The sequence below is a fragment of the Pleurodeles waltl genome, chromosome 2_2, assembly GCF_031143425.1.
Source record: "Pleurodeles waltl isolate 20211129_DDA chromosome 2_2, aPleWal1.hap1.20221129, whole genome shotgun sequence".
Lineage (NCBI taxonomy): Eukaryota > Metazoa > Chordata > Amphibia > Caudata > Salamandridae > Pleurodeles > Pleurodeles waltl.
In genome coordinates this window covers 1,073,725,464-1,073,739,906 of record NC_090439.1, presented here as the reverse complement: position 1 = coordinate 1,073,739,906, position 14,443 = coordinate 1,073,725,464, and the positions used below count along the sequence as shown (strand labels likewise).

Below are 14,443 nucleotides of genomic sequence, written 5' to 3'. Positions count from 1 at the left end.
GGCCTGACAAGCGGGTGTACTTGCCCGGTCTACAAGACAGTTTAAAACTGCACTCAGAGACACTGCTGTGGCAGGCCTGACCCAGGTTTGCAGGGCTACTGAGGTGGCTGGCACAATCAGTGCTGCAAGTCCACTAGTAGCATTTCATTTACCAGTCCTGGGCACACACAGTGCACTTTACTAGGGACTTACCAGTAGATAAAATATGCCAATAATGGATAACCAATCAGAATCACAATTTACACACCGAGCATTTGCACTTTAGGACTGATCAGCAGTGGTAGAAAGCCCAGAGTACACAAAACAGCAAAATCCAGCACAAAGTCTAAGATGCAAGAGGCAGAGGCAAAAAGAGAGGGGAAACCAAGCCAAGGATGCCCCATCTAACAGGGCATATGTTTTATTTGTAGACTGAATGCTGTGCACGAGCCACGGAGTGCTGATGAAGTAAGGACTGTGAATAGGAACACTATGAATCGGAATAATGAAGATTACCAGTAAGTAACCGAGTCACTTGTGAGTGTGAATTCACAGTTATGGAATGAAAAGCATGAGTTTACACTTCTAAATGAAGTCACTTGAGCCTCTAAGGGGCATAGTTATACTTGGTTTGCGCCCTTTTAGCATCAATTATTTTTACCCTAAAACGGTGCAAACTTAACTCCATATTTATATTTTGACTCTAGCCCCGTCTAGCATCAAAATATTGGAGTTTGCATCATTTTCTGGATGCCCTAACCCACCTTGCGTCAATGAGATGCAAGGTAGGCGTTCCCGTCCAAATAATTACGCTGAGCCCTTAGCATCATATTTATCCCCCGTGCAAAAACAACACATGGATAGGAGGCGAACCCAAATAATGACGCTAAGCCTGCTTAATGTAATTATTTAATGCCTGGGTCAGACCAGTCGTTAGGGTACTTTTGGACCCATTTCCATGGCCAAACACCATGGAATGGGCCCACAGATGCCCGCACCAAGTCCCAGGAACTTCCCCACCCGCACCAGAGGGACGCCATAGGATGGGGGACCCCAACCTGGGTAAGTATAGGTAAGTATGTTTTTTTGGTTCCTGTGTCATTGGGGGCCCCTTACATGGGGCCCCATGCCTGACACTGGGTGTTATGGTCTTGGCCATGGGACACTGGTCCCCTGGGCTGGCCAGTGGGGCAGTGGGCATGACTCCTGTCTTTTCTAAGACAGGAGTCATTTTTGGGTGGTAGTGCATCAATGTTTATTGCCGCTAACTAGCCTAGCGTCATTTCTGACCCACTAATGCGTTTTCCCCTCTCCTCCCTAGCGTCTTTTCAAAGGGGATAGTGGATCAGAAATGACGCTAAGCTAGTTAGCGGCAATAAATATGCCGCCAACTAGCCTAGCGTCATTTTCTGACTCACTACCACCCAAAAATGACTCCTGTCTTAGTAAAGACAGGAGTCATGCCCACCACCCCAATTGCCAGCACAGGGGACCAGTGTCTTCTGGGCAATGCCATAACACCCAGTGCCAGGCAGGGGGTCCTATGGAGTTAAGTTTGTGCCGTTTTAGCGTCAAAATAACTGATGCTAAAACGGCGCAAACCAAGTATAACTATGCCCCTAAGTTTCTTTAGGAGCGCAAAGGGGCCAAGGTGTTTACGTTATTAAAAGGAACAAGTCCCACTGAGAATCTTTCTCTCGAGGTGTGGTGAGTAAGGTGAGGCTATTCTGATAACGTCACTCTTCAAGACTTCATGAGGCAGAGCAAACAAAAAATGCAAAGGATATGACAGAGACATAAAGCTATGTTATTCCGGGCGCTGAGTTGCAGAGCGATATAGCGTTAGAGACACATGATCTGGTCCCGTGAATCATTAAACAAGTCTTCAGGACCCTGACGGGCTGCAGTGAGGCGAAGTGAAGCAATGACAGCCAGGTAACACCGGGCAAAATATTGTGGCGGACAAGTAGCGCGCCTCTTCGTCACAAAACGTCATATAACACATACACTATATAAACCTAAACGTCGACGTATGTGTAAAATATGAATAAAACTGTGACCATATATACATAAAACATTAACTATACATGAAAGCGAAACTGAAAGCATTAAGAACTGTGGACACAAAATACTGTACTATAGGTCTCTATCCCAATAACCTAAAAAGCAAGACATGATTCGTAAGAAACTGCGGAATTATTTTTGAAGCTTGTTCCCCAGCGCCTGGCACATTTATTTGACGTCTCACAGTATGAATACAAGTTTTAAACAAACACGATGAGTGCAGTTTTAAAACTGTCTGCAGCAATAAAGCCTTTTCTTCTGCAGTGGGGGGAGGAGGCTGCAGGGACTATGCAGATATTGGAAAACACTGCATAGCACGAGCGGCCTGTGGGAAAGACGTCACCATTCAGTTTGAAGGATGGTCTTTAGGAAAGGGCACCCTACGAGCAGCGGATCCAAAGAAGAGAAACACAACATTGAAGGCTATTGAAAGCTGCACTACATCTGCCTCGCCCCCTAGCAATATAAATTACGTGTGTGTGCCTGCCCTGCAACGATTTAAGCACAGACAGTAGTTTTCATAGATATTTTGCAAGAAGCATCGTGGAAATAAAAAACGTCCTTTGATGCTTCAGTGAATAAGTATACATGCGCACACACATGGTTTATGCATGTTTGCTATACAGATTGCAACATTGTTTATACACATTCTAAGACCGTTAAAAGATGCACAATTGATTTAGATATTTATCGAGAAGTGAAGGTAGCAGGTGAAAATACAGTCGGATGAAACCCGAAATGAGGTCTGATATCAGCAGATGCATCTCTGTAAACGAGGCTGGTTATGACTTATGTTGGTAACTCGTTTAATTACCCATGACGCTATTATCTGCCCCTTTCGAAGGCGATGTGGTGGGTATTGATTTATTTATAAAGAGACACTCATTTCGATATACCCTTACACACTATAGGCCTCGTGGCGCTGAGCGTAAGGCAAGCAACCAAAATACTACGCGCGGAACTGTTTAGGTTGAATGTGTTCCACGGTCCTATGCAGTGCTTTAAATGGAAAAATAGAAGTGCAGGTACTCTGTAATAGAGTACCTGCTTGTTTCTGAGAAGTGCCGGTACTCTCCAATTAAAAGTATTACTTTTTTCTTGAGATAAGCCGGTACTCTCCCTCTAAAAATAAAAAAGTGCCGGTACTCAGTACCGGAGGGTACCGGCCCATTTAAAGCACTGGTCCTATGATAAAATATCTAACGTGCACAAGCAAAGATCAAGGTGCTTATTTATACACGTCCTACCTGCGAGGAGGCACGCACCCAGAGGAACTTTGTATTTTCAGGCTACGTAAAACCTCCATTCAATCACTCATTCAGGATGCATATACACAAATAAACCATGCTGGTGTTATAAGATGTGGTGACGTCGTTCTTTTTTACATTTTGGATGCATCTGACACACGCCGCCATGAAGCAAACAATATATTCAGGCACCTCACCCAAAATATCCCACAGAGGCCAGACTACTAGCTCATCTTTTCAATCATGTAATAATGCAAGCGCGCTTGGAACCAAAACACAGCGCTTCACCACCTCGTCCGGGGTATAAAGCGCTATATATATATATACATGATACGATACACGTGAGGCCCCTAATTACTCAATTCTCCACGCAACAAATAAGGGCGTCGCAGTGGTCAAAAAGCGAAAATATAAATACTACTACAATACACGGGTTTCGGTACTGGAGACTTCTCCAATTGCCAGCTCCGCATAGAGCAGCAAAAATGTCACATTAGGTAGGTCGCTGGAGAATGCATTCTCTGTTTAAAGATGCGCATAGCAAAAAGTAATAAACGTGAAACTTTGAAAGTTGTGAAAGGATGTGTTATAATAGGGCAAACCATCCAATAGTTAGAATAAAATGGACAAATGTCCGAAATGAGCACGTTATTTTTCTCACCCCTGTAAATGCACGTGTAACTAGCAAAAAGCAATTTCTTCGAATACAGTACCAGGTACACACTGAAGAGCAGCATAGTGCAGACGAGGCCTTGGAAATGCTGCCTTGCACACCTGGGGTCATATTTAAAAGCCTCTTGCGCCGCGCAACAGTGGCGCAGACCTTCAACTCATACCGAAGAGGCCAAGTAAAGCAACTTTGTGTAGCTTGTCATGACATCATAGATATGGAGGAAGACAAGGCAGCGATCATCGCTGCGTTGCCTTACTCTTTTGATGTTGGCCCACATTTACAAGAGCCTGTAATCCTGGGGATGCACAAAAACATTACACCTCCTCCGGGGAGGCGCAATGAGGAGAAATATCTTTATTTCTCCTTATTTTTTCCTCTTTCTATGTGTGCTGCATTTTACAGCACACATAGAAAAAGGGAACAGCCTCCCGGAATTGTTTTTTATGCAGGAAGGTGCGCCTTCGGCACAAAAACAACCCTGCCTACAAAGCAGACACCCTTGCACCAAGGCGTAAGGGAGCCTGTGTTGGCTCTAAGCTGCCAAAACGGCGCCAGCGTACGGGGAAAGGAATGCGTCATATTGCTTAAATACGGTACATTCCTACCTTTCACTTTGACGCAGGGCAGAGCAGCAAGGTGACTTGTTGCACTGCCCTGCGCCAAAAGTCCATAAATATGGGCCCTGGTATATGTAGATAAGTGCAGCAAGAGACAGGGAGCCGCAGTCTGTGCTTGGCACAGAGCTTGCGTGCATATCTCCCCTCTATGTAAGTGTAAGGATTTGTTGCATGGCTGATTGCCACCATTTTCTCTCTCCTTCCTTCCCTCCCTTCGTCCCAGCCCAGGACTTTTCTCCACTTCCTGATTCTCATCCGCAGCGGTTCCCAGCCACACATAGATCTCTAGGGCAATGTGACGAAATGGCACACAGGCCTCTGCGCTGACCTGTAATTACCAAAGCCTCCTAATACTTGCTGCCTGCAGGTCTGGCTCCGCTCACAGTGGCGCCTCTGAAAAATTTACAGAAACAGCCCCCTTCAACCTTGCAAGAAATGTACCACAAATCCATGCTAAATTTTAAATCCCAATTACTGGCCTATTTCCTGCTTCACCTTCTTCCCAACGACTGGCCAAAACATCTTAAAAAACCCACTCCCCAATATTTGAGTAATTTAGATCTTCATTGTTCAGAAACTGATGTGTAAACGTAAGAGTCACCCTCCAAACGGTAGCCCACACTCTGCTTCAAACAAATCCTACGAACTAACCTGTTCTCAGCTAAAGTCTCAGCCTCGATCTGTCGTCCTGTCAGATCCCCTTCTATCACCCAGCACCTTCTCTACGGCTTCCCTCCAGTGTTGGATACGCCACAGTTGGCTACACCATCCAAGGGTGCACCCATGATCAACTTCAACAAACCTCTCCAACTGGCCATTGCCCAGCTTCATCTCAGCCTTAATCTAGTGCCGCCATTTCCATCGTCCAGCATTACCTTCAGCTCCACTCCTTCTCTGCTGGTCCACTCCCTTAATGTGTTGTTGCTCCCTTCCTTTGATCCACATCCGTACAAAGAGATAAACCCTCCAACTGGTGACACATGTTTATGTTCAAACAAACCTTACCAATTGGTCTCATTCCTGCAACACTCTCATGGTTAAAAGCAAAAACCAGGAGAAAACCTACACAATAATTTGCACCACGTAAGTATCCAGAACGGAAAAATATGCTTTATGCACACTGTGCGTTGTGGACCACCTCCTTTGTTTCCCCCCAAAGTAGGCAACACAAAGTCAAAACATGCAAACCTCTTTGTATTCACTGCTACAGAGCAGCATGCCACCTGGTTAGGAACAACTTTATACGTTTTGCAATTTAATTTCTATACCTTAAAACAAAAACTACATTATTGACTCTCAAATATTGATCACAACCTAGCTTTACAAAGCATACATAAAGTGCTGACAACCGAAACTTCAACTTCCTGAAGCACATACACACCACTGCCTAGTTTATCCATTTCTCCAGAGGCTGAACCAGGGGACCTCTAGTATAAAGCACACCAACTAAAGCGGACACAATTATACACACACACATACATACTCAGTCATCTCCTTCAACAAAAACAACTGTTGGTGGCCCATCTTCAATCCCAAATGTATGTAATTTTCTAAGACTATTAATCAGGCTCCGGCTTCAAGAATACACAATTACTGAATAATGTCCAAATGTCCATCTTCGCCTACCTTCATACACTCTCAAATACCAAGTTACTGAAATACGAATTCCCAAATTCACCACCACCCTGTTATGAGGTAAGGTATGTAATGGACATGAAATTTGCCTATTCTGTAACACAGTACTGGGGAAGTCATGGAAAGTGGTGAAGTGGGATAGACTATGGAATGCAGGAGGCTGGATTGGTGGAAAAACGTTATGAGACCATTACGTGGTGCATGCAGCTCCAGATCGTGCTAGGGCTATTCAGCAATAAACCACTTCAAGAATATCCAAAGTGTGGCCTGATTACTACAGACCCCCGCCAAAATAGTGACCCATCTGCAGATTAACTCGTCCAAACAGTAGTCCATTTCCAACTTTCACCTCCCGTCAAATAAAAATGATCTCAAGTACAATATGAACAGCTCTTAGATAAATACTGACCAATGAGCAGCTAATATTGAACTGTGATCGGTTTCAACTCAACCCGTCACATACTGAATCAGGTACATCTTTAATATCAAACAATGACGAGACTCAGCTGTAACCTCCTCCTCGTCCCATACACAAAGGCAAGTGGTCCTGTAATCGGGGCAAGTGGTCCTGTAATCGTACCAAGTGCTGTTTCTTGCCCGGTTTAAAAAATCATCAACAAACACACAGACCCACGTACCCTGCTTCAGTTTCAAAGAAGTGCTGATCGAGTTTCAGTGTCTGAGCCACACTCCAATGCTGATGCATTACCTGCTTCGGCTTCCACATACATGCTGATCCAGGAACAACGCCAAATAGCTATCTCCCAATAGTGATCAATGTGCATTTTCAAATCGCACTCCAAATATTAAGTTGCCGCCAGTCGTCACCAGTCATCGCCTAATTAGATACCTATGGTGAGCTTTAAATAATAAACCACGGGCAGCTTTACCTCAACATCATCAACACTGATTCGAGCTAATCTTCAATACAACCCAAACTCTGACTGCCTGCAACTTAAACCCTCTTTCAGCAACACAGGAACTCCAAGTCCCTCCCCTTATTCAAAATACTGACCCACCCACCACCGCCATTCAGGCAGTCACACCAATTGACCCATATCAACCTTAATATATCCACCAACCCTTGGATTAGGTTCATGTATAACTTATTTTTTCTCACATCAAACTTTTGGAGTTTGTAGGAGCTGTAAGCAGCACGTTAACTCTTACCCCCATTGAATGGCACTCACTTTTATGCCATCCGAATGAAAGAGAGCCAAGTTAAACCAGCCTGGATTTTAACATGTGACCCACAGATCACAACAGGTATCAGTACTAACAATGCCACTTTTTCAGCCATCTCATCCACCTAACAAGAAATTCCCACCCTTAAATATTGACCTTTTTCTACCTTTTGCACCCTCTGAAATACTAAGAGCTCTGACCCCCTGTAACAACAGGGGCCCACCTTCAATCTCCCCAACTCCTAAATACTGACATAGTCACCTTCAATTCCCTTTGCATACCATGAGCCATTCAGAGCATGAAACCCTTCCCCCCCGAAATTCTGAACCATGACACTTGACATGCCATAAAATGCCATCCAGCCCTTGATTAGTTGTATGCGCTGCTAAACGTTTAAGGCTACGCCCCCCCCCCCTTATCTGTATGATAATGAACGCAGGAGCCTTCCCTCCGCAGTGAGCCTACCATTCCTTCTTATGGTGCTGCACAAATGAGCTTAATGTAAGCAAGATGGCGAGACGGCTCCGTACAGCTGGGAAACAATGCACCTATGCATCTTAAATTAAACGCTTTGTACATCTAAGTTTTCTGCTGATTTCCCCTACACTGAAAACCAAGAAAAGAACTTGCTCAAGCCACCTAAGGCTGCCTTAGAAAGACGTTTGTTCCAACCTTGTCTTACGTGGCTGCGGCTGTCACGACCATAGTCACCCGCCATGCGCTTTCCAGGAGCAACATCTGCATATGGCATGGACCATGGCATCGGAAATACCAGCTCTAATTGCCACTTCCGTCCCTGGCTTTTACAATCTAAAATGATTACACCAACAATGTTTATTTCAGCCCCTGGACAGTGGTTCTAACAGTGCTGTTAGCACTCGAACACAATGGAGATTAAATCCTAGTTCAATACTCCTTGTCCCCTCTCCATGGGCATTACAAAAAGCAATGGTCATTCTGCGAATTTACACGGTAATTTCATTACCGTGACCACTGTAATGGCCACTTACGGGCGCACCAGTTGAAATACCCTTTATCACTTGGACAGAAACCTCCTGAAGTACTCACTTCCGCTTTTCAGTGCCTGGTGCAATGGTCATTTCAGCACTGTGAATAGTGCCTGACCAAAAGGTCATTTAAGATCATTAGAAGCTGTTCAATGGTAAATTCAGCTTGTGTCCACTAACAGCTGAAAGGATTGTTTAAACGTCTCGGCAGCACGGGACGCAAGGGTCGTCTCGGCCCATCTTAAACTATTACTAAAACTGCGTACCAGTCCACATCCAATAATTACTGCAGTCCCATTTCTGTCTTTGGGGTAAACTCCTGGTACCTTTTTCTGCAAAGGTCATTTCAGCACTATTGTTGGTATCTAATGAAATGTTAATTTGCGTCCTTAGACTGTGGGCGCTGGAGTGATCATTTCAGCGCCTTGGACAGCGCTTGCAGCAATGACCATTTCAGTTATCTACCATTAACTTCTGAAATTGGCATTTAAGTACCGTGGACAGTACCCGCTTCAATGGACACTAGCCATGCTCACTAGCTGCTGCAATGGTTATTTCAGCGCCTTAGGCAGTGCCTGCTGCAATACTCATTTAAGCGCTTTACCAATTTTTGCTGAAATAGTGACTTCACTTTTCCTCTAGTAAATGCTGTAGTTGCGGCCACGCCGGCCGCTTTATAGTTTCTGCTGAAACTGTTGTGCGAGCCCATTTCCGATAACTCCCGCAAAACTAACAAAATCCCTTGGCTGCAATGACTACTTAAGCACTTCGTCAGTAACGACTTGCAATAGTCATTGCAGCATTTGTCAAATACGGCAAAGGCCATTTCAGCAGTTTTACAGAAACTGGCAATAAAGTGTCAGCCCTTTTCTAAATACTGCTGTAATGATCATGTCGGCGCCTTGGGGCCTCCCTAAACTCTGCGGTGTTGCGAAGGCATCCTCTTTATTGCCCCGCATGAGCTGCAGAGTCTGCCAAGAAAATATAATTCTAAGAAAGGAGCTGGCGAAGGGTGCAGGGGCCAGGCTAGGAACGCGCGATAGAGCGGGCGGCACGTCTCTCTGCGGCCAGAGGCGTGCATCCTGGTGCAGCAGGGAGGAGCGTCTCCCGCCCCCGGACTTCTCAGTCACGGGGGCTGCAGAAGCGGGCAAGTTTGGGGAACAGGTCGTGCGTTCAGCGGAGCCTGCCAGCTCGAGTCACGTGACCCCGGGGCTGAACGGAGAACCCGAGGCTGTCCCCGTCTGCAGATCAGCTGACCAAAATTCTATTCCTCGAGCCTTGGCAAAGCCAGGAGCGGCAGGTGTCATAATTTGTACGCACAAAAAGCAGAAAGATATCAAACAACAACAAAGCTGACCCCGGCCGATGCCGACCTCCCGAGGCTGTCCGTCCGTAGTTCAGACAGGTGCCAGACTCAGACAGCGCTGAGGTGTCTTATTACAGTTATAGGACCAACAGCCGCGGAAGAATACTGAAAATAAAATCGATTGGGTTCGTGTGGCCCACCTCAATCTGCGTTTCCTACCTGGATTACCACGTTCAACGAAATGGCGGAGCCAAGGTTTTGGGGTGTTTTTTCCTCCTCGGCCCCCGAGGATATCAAAAATAAAAAGACGGACTATTTTTCTTAACAGGTCCAAGCGCCCCTCCCGAGGTGTGAATACATCCGCGCCGGGTCTTTTGTCTCGGTGTCCGGGGGTCCGCTGGCTGGGTCGCCCGTACCCTCCCCCGGTGCGTCTTTTTCTTCTGGAGGGTGGTGTGTTGCACAAATATTGTTTCCCCCTACCCCAGGCCGAAAATCTCGAATGTAAACACCGCAGCCCTTTAACGGCCGCAGCGCCGGTTATTACATATATTTATAGGGCTGCAGAAAAGGGAGCCGAGCTCTCTCTGCTACGTTTCCGCTGACGCATCTGTCATTAATAAGGCAGCGGCCCAATAGGTGGGGGAGAACAGGCGGAGCCTTGAGAAGTAGGGGCGGTGATTGGGTGGAGCTGTTGTGGGCGGTGCAGAGTAACCTTGGTACAGTTGTGTTATTATGTAGTTCTTTGATGATAGCGGCGGTTGCAGCTGCGGGGCGCTCGGCTCGCGCCGTGTCGCGCGACCCATCCATTATGTAGCCTTAGCCAAGTGATATTCCTCCTCCTAGTATATTTGTACTACTGAAATCGTTTTTTTCCAGAATGCGTCTGTCGTTTGCTTTCTCACGTGTCACGTTGGTCTCGCAGGCATGTGATGGTGTGTCATTATTGTAATGCGAGAAAAACCTGCAGTTACCTGCCGTACGTTTATGGGAAATTTTAGAGTGTGGCGCTGTCACTTTGCTATCCCTCTAGGTTTTGGATTTTGACAGCAATTTTGGATGAAAACAATTTATTTAGTTTGTGAAAATACGCGTAACGTAACTGGGCATCATTATTTTGTAAGGTCATGATAAGAGTAAACAAAAAAATAAAAATGTAAGCCAATACGAGGCTGCTTTATGTGCACTGTGGTCCAACACCAGTACACATTTATCTACTCTGGAATGCAAAATGAGAGTTTGGCCTTGAATTCAAACTTACTTGACCTACCAGTTAAACATTTTCTTAACAACTCGTGCACAACTCCATTTATCTGTCCAGCGGTCGAAGTGCATAAAGAAAAGCATGGAAACTGTCATTTTGATTTCAGTGAGGGTGTGTGGATAGTGAGTGTGGGGTCAGAGACGTGTCTAACAAGAGCTAAATATTCTGTTACTATTTTGTTTCCCTTTATCCTAAACGTAACTGCATATAAAAAATACCGCACACAGCTTAATGTAAAATAAATGCATATGAGATGTATCTGGGAAGGGCATTTGTCTGGTAGGAAAGCTCATTTGATTAATGCGATCACTTCAGATGCCTAAAGTGTAACCGGGCTGTCAGGTGATTCGACTCCTGTTCAGTGTACTGGAGAAACAGTGGCATGATTTTATAGTGCTCAGAGGTTCAAACCTATCAGTATATACATCGATTGTTTACATAATGTATTACACACAGTATAAGGAAGGTTGCATACAATAGAAATAGGATGTTGCAAAAAGATTGTGTTTAAGTGCTTACGGTGCTTTCGAACCTTATGTTTTTAGTAAAATTCTAACTATACCTAGAGCAAATCTTTTTATAGATTTCCATTAAAAAGGCACGTTATAGATTCTATCAATTATAGCATATATTGGCTTCTATGCAGCCTTTAGATTTCCAGATTAACCAATTAGGCACATTTACATTTCTTTCGGGAGCAGGGACTCTGTAGAGAAGACTTGTTACCGCTTTGACTTTCTCTTCCTTCTTATGCTTCACAGTAGTGGAGACCGTTCCACTTCCCTTTCAACCTACGGCTACACAACCGTTCAGGGAAGGAGTGTTTTTTAAATAAGAAATATGGGAACTATTTTGATCAAAGTAAAAGAGCTTGGGAACGTCGTTCCCCTGATCGCCTGCTCACTTCTATCTCTGGAGCTGTCCTGTTTTTCATCTAGGCCAAAATGCTTCTACATGGAGCTACCAGGTTAGCAACCATGATCTGATTTGGGTATGAATCAGTGCTTAATTTGTGCTTGTTGTTTCCGGTGCAGAGCACCAGCACTTATTTTTGAGGGCTAGCGCTTAGTTTTTTTTGCCTCAAGCATTTACTGCCAGCAAAAGACACATATGGGAAAGACGGAGGAAGAGAAAAATGAAAAAGCGTCACAATGGGAGAAAGCAAAAAGCTGCAAGAGTGAGCTGAAGGGGCAGGGAGTGGCTGTAAATGGATTGAAGAGGACCGAGATGGCTTCAGGATTACGCTGCCTCAGTATTCCGTGTTCCCACATTTAGTTGCAGCAGCCGTGTGTTTAAGAGGAGGGTTGTGGGCAGCAGCACCTTTTTATTTACAAACTAAGAACTGGTTTGAATCCCATTTGTCCTCTTTAAACAATTTTTGTGATGTTTCTCAGAAAGGCGCTTATCTGCACTAATAACATTGACTGCTCGATCCTGAGAAGGCAGGTTACCAAACACATTTTATTTTCACTGTACCGCCTAGGACGTGTTGAAAATAAATAAATTGCAGTCTACTTTCACACAAAACATTTGTATTAATTGCATTGTGTTTAAAATTGATTTTTTCCTCTGCCCTTTCTGAGACAAGTAGGGTATACCTCCTGCAGGGCCCCACTTGGTTAACATATGTATTGGGGGTTCAAATGTCGCCTAGCATTAGTCCTTCTAGTCTGTGACTCCTAGGCCTCTGTTAGACCTGGCATCCTTGGCATGGCCTCCCCTAACTTTTTTGCCTTATGACCTCCTGTTTGCTGTCTTCCTTTTGGCTGGCTTTAGGACTCAAGGCACTTTACCACTGCCGATGAGTGCTAAATGGCAAGTGCTTTTTTTCCCTAAAATATGATACAATTGGCTTATCCACCATTGGGATATTTAATTTACTTCTAAGTCTCTAGTAAAGTGCACTACATGTGTCCAGGGCCTGTAAATTAAATCCTACTGGTAAGCCTGAGGCACTGATTGTGCCATGCACTTCAGTAGCCCATTAAACTTGACTCAGGCCTGCTATTGCAGTTTGTGCAGTTTGAACTTAACACTCTAGCCACACCCAAAACCTTCTTTTTTAATACATATTAGTCACCTCTAAGGTATGCCCTACCCAGCCCCAACGGCAGGGTCCAGTGTATTTAAAAAGTTGGACATGTACTTTTTACATGTCCAAGTAGTAAAAAAACTCTTAAATTTGTTTTTCACTACCGCAAGGCCTATCTCTTCCATAGGTTAACATTGAGATTGCCATATTGCACTTTATAAGTGTGATTTCCAATTGGGAAGAGATGGGACCTCCAAGTTTGGTGACTCTGGAATCCCAATTTAAAATCACAGCTTATGGTGAAGTCGGATTATAAATTGTGATTCTGAAAATGCCACATTTAGAAAGTTGGCATTTCTTCTCCGTATCTCTGAATGCACATCTGGGTTGGTGACAGCTGGTCTCTTGTGCCTTCCTACCTGACAGCCACACACAAACGGAGCTGAGGTGTGACTGAGTGGCCATCTGCACGTTGATGGCCCATCCTGGGCAGAATGGTAGGAAGGGGCTGACACACCTGAATGGGCTAGGTCCTGAGTCCTCACAAAGGGCTGCATAACCCCCTTTAGTGTGTCTAGAGCCAGGGCAGGAAGGGCAGGGACTTTGTGCACTTCAGAGGCATCTCTTTAAAGGCTTCCCCACTTGAAAGGCGTTACTTAGTATAAAAAGTGGACTCCAACACTACTACACTTCTGGACCTGTGGATACTCTGCCAGGAAGAAGGGCTGCTGTGCTGCTAAAAGGACTGTCACTGTGATGGACTCCTGCTCTTCTGTGCTGACTTGCTGCATGCTGCTCTCCTTGCCTGTCAGTGAGAAGGACTGGACCTGAACCTCTCCAACCCAAAAACAGAGTGACTCCAAATGCTTGCTGGCTTGCCTCCTTTTCTTCTGAAGTCTCAGGGACACACAAGACTTCCAACTCATCTGCCCCAGCTCCTGGATGCATCTTCAATCAGCTCCTGACCCCAAAGAGACACCCCTCCAGTCCTGGGCCCTTGAAAGTGAGTGGTTTAGTGGCTCCTGACATCAAGCTTTTGGGCTCATTGTGACCCCAAAGAGGCCCACTTGCACCGGAACTGTGCCGCCAGCACAAAGAATCAGCGTGAACTGCCACAAGTTTGTCTCTTCTCACAGCAAGCATCGATGCTCGCAAGTCTACCCATCTAAGATGCCCTGCTGCCTCTTTGCACCCACGGACCACCGCCACCAATACTCTCCTTGCTCCCAGGGAACTTCTTACCTGCTAATGGGACTCTTGGCTAAACTTTAAAAAGATAAAACTTCAGTGGGACATGTTTGGGACTGTATCCGAACCACGCTCCATCGCGGTTGGCCTGAACTTTTGGATTTCGCCCGGTCTAGCACAACCAGATGGCGCTTTATTCTTTTAAGCATAATATTGTATTTCATTCTTTAAAAATCCATACCTCAACAG

The 14,443-nt window shown here is 45.2% G+C and overlaps 1 protein-coding gene across 1 annotated transcript in view; it reads right to left on the bottom strand.

The window, feature by feature from the left end:
• SLC45A4 (solute carrier family 45 member 4) overlaps positions 1–10,322 on the bottom strand; it is a 223,536-nt gene extending 213,214 nt beyond the window's left edge. Inside the window, exon 1 of the mRNA XM_069220831.1 lies at positions 9,933–10,322. The gene's annotated coding sequence lies outside the window, so the exon portion shown is untranslated. The remainder of the gene's footprint in view (positions 1–9,932) is intronic.
• Between the last annotated feature and the right edge of the window lie 4,121 nt (positions 10,323–14,443).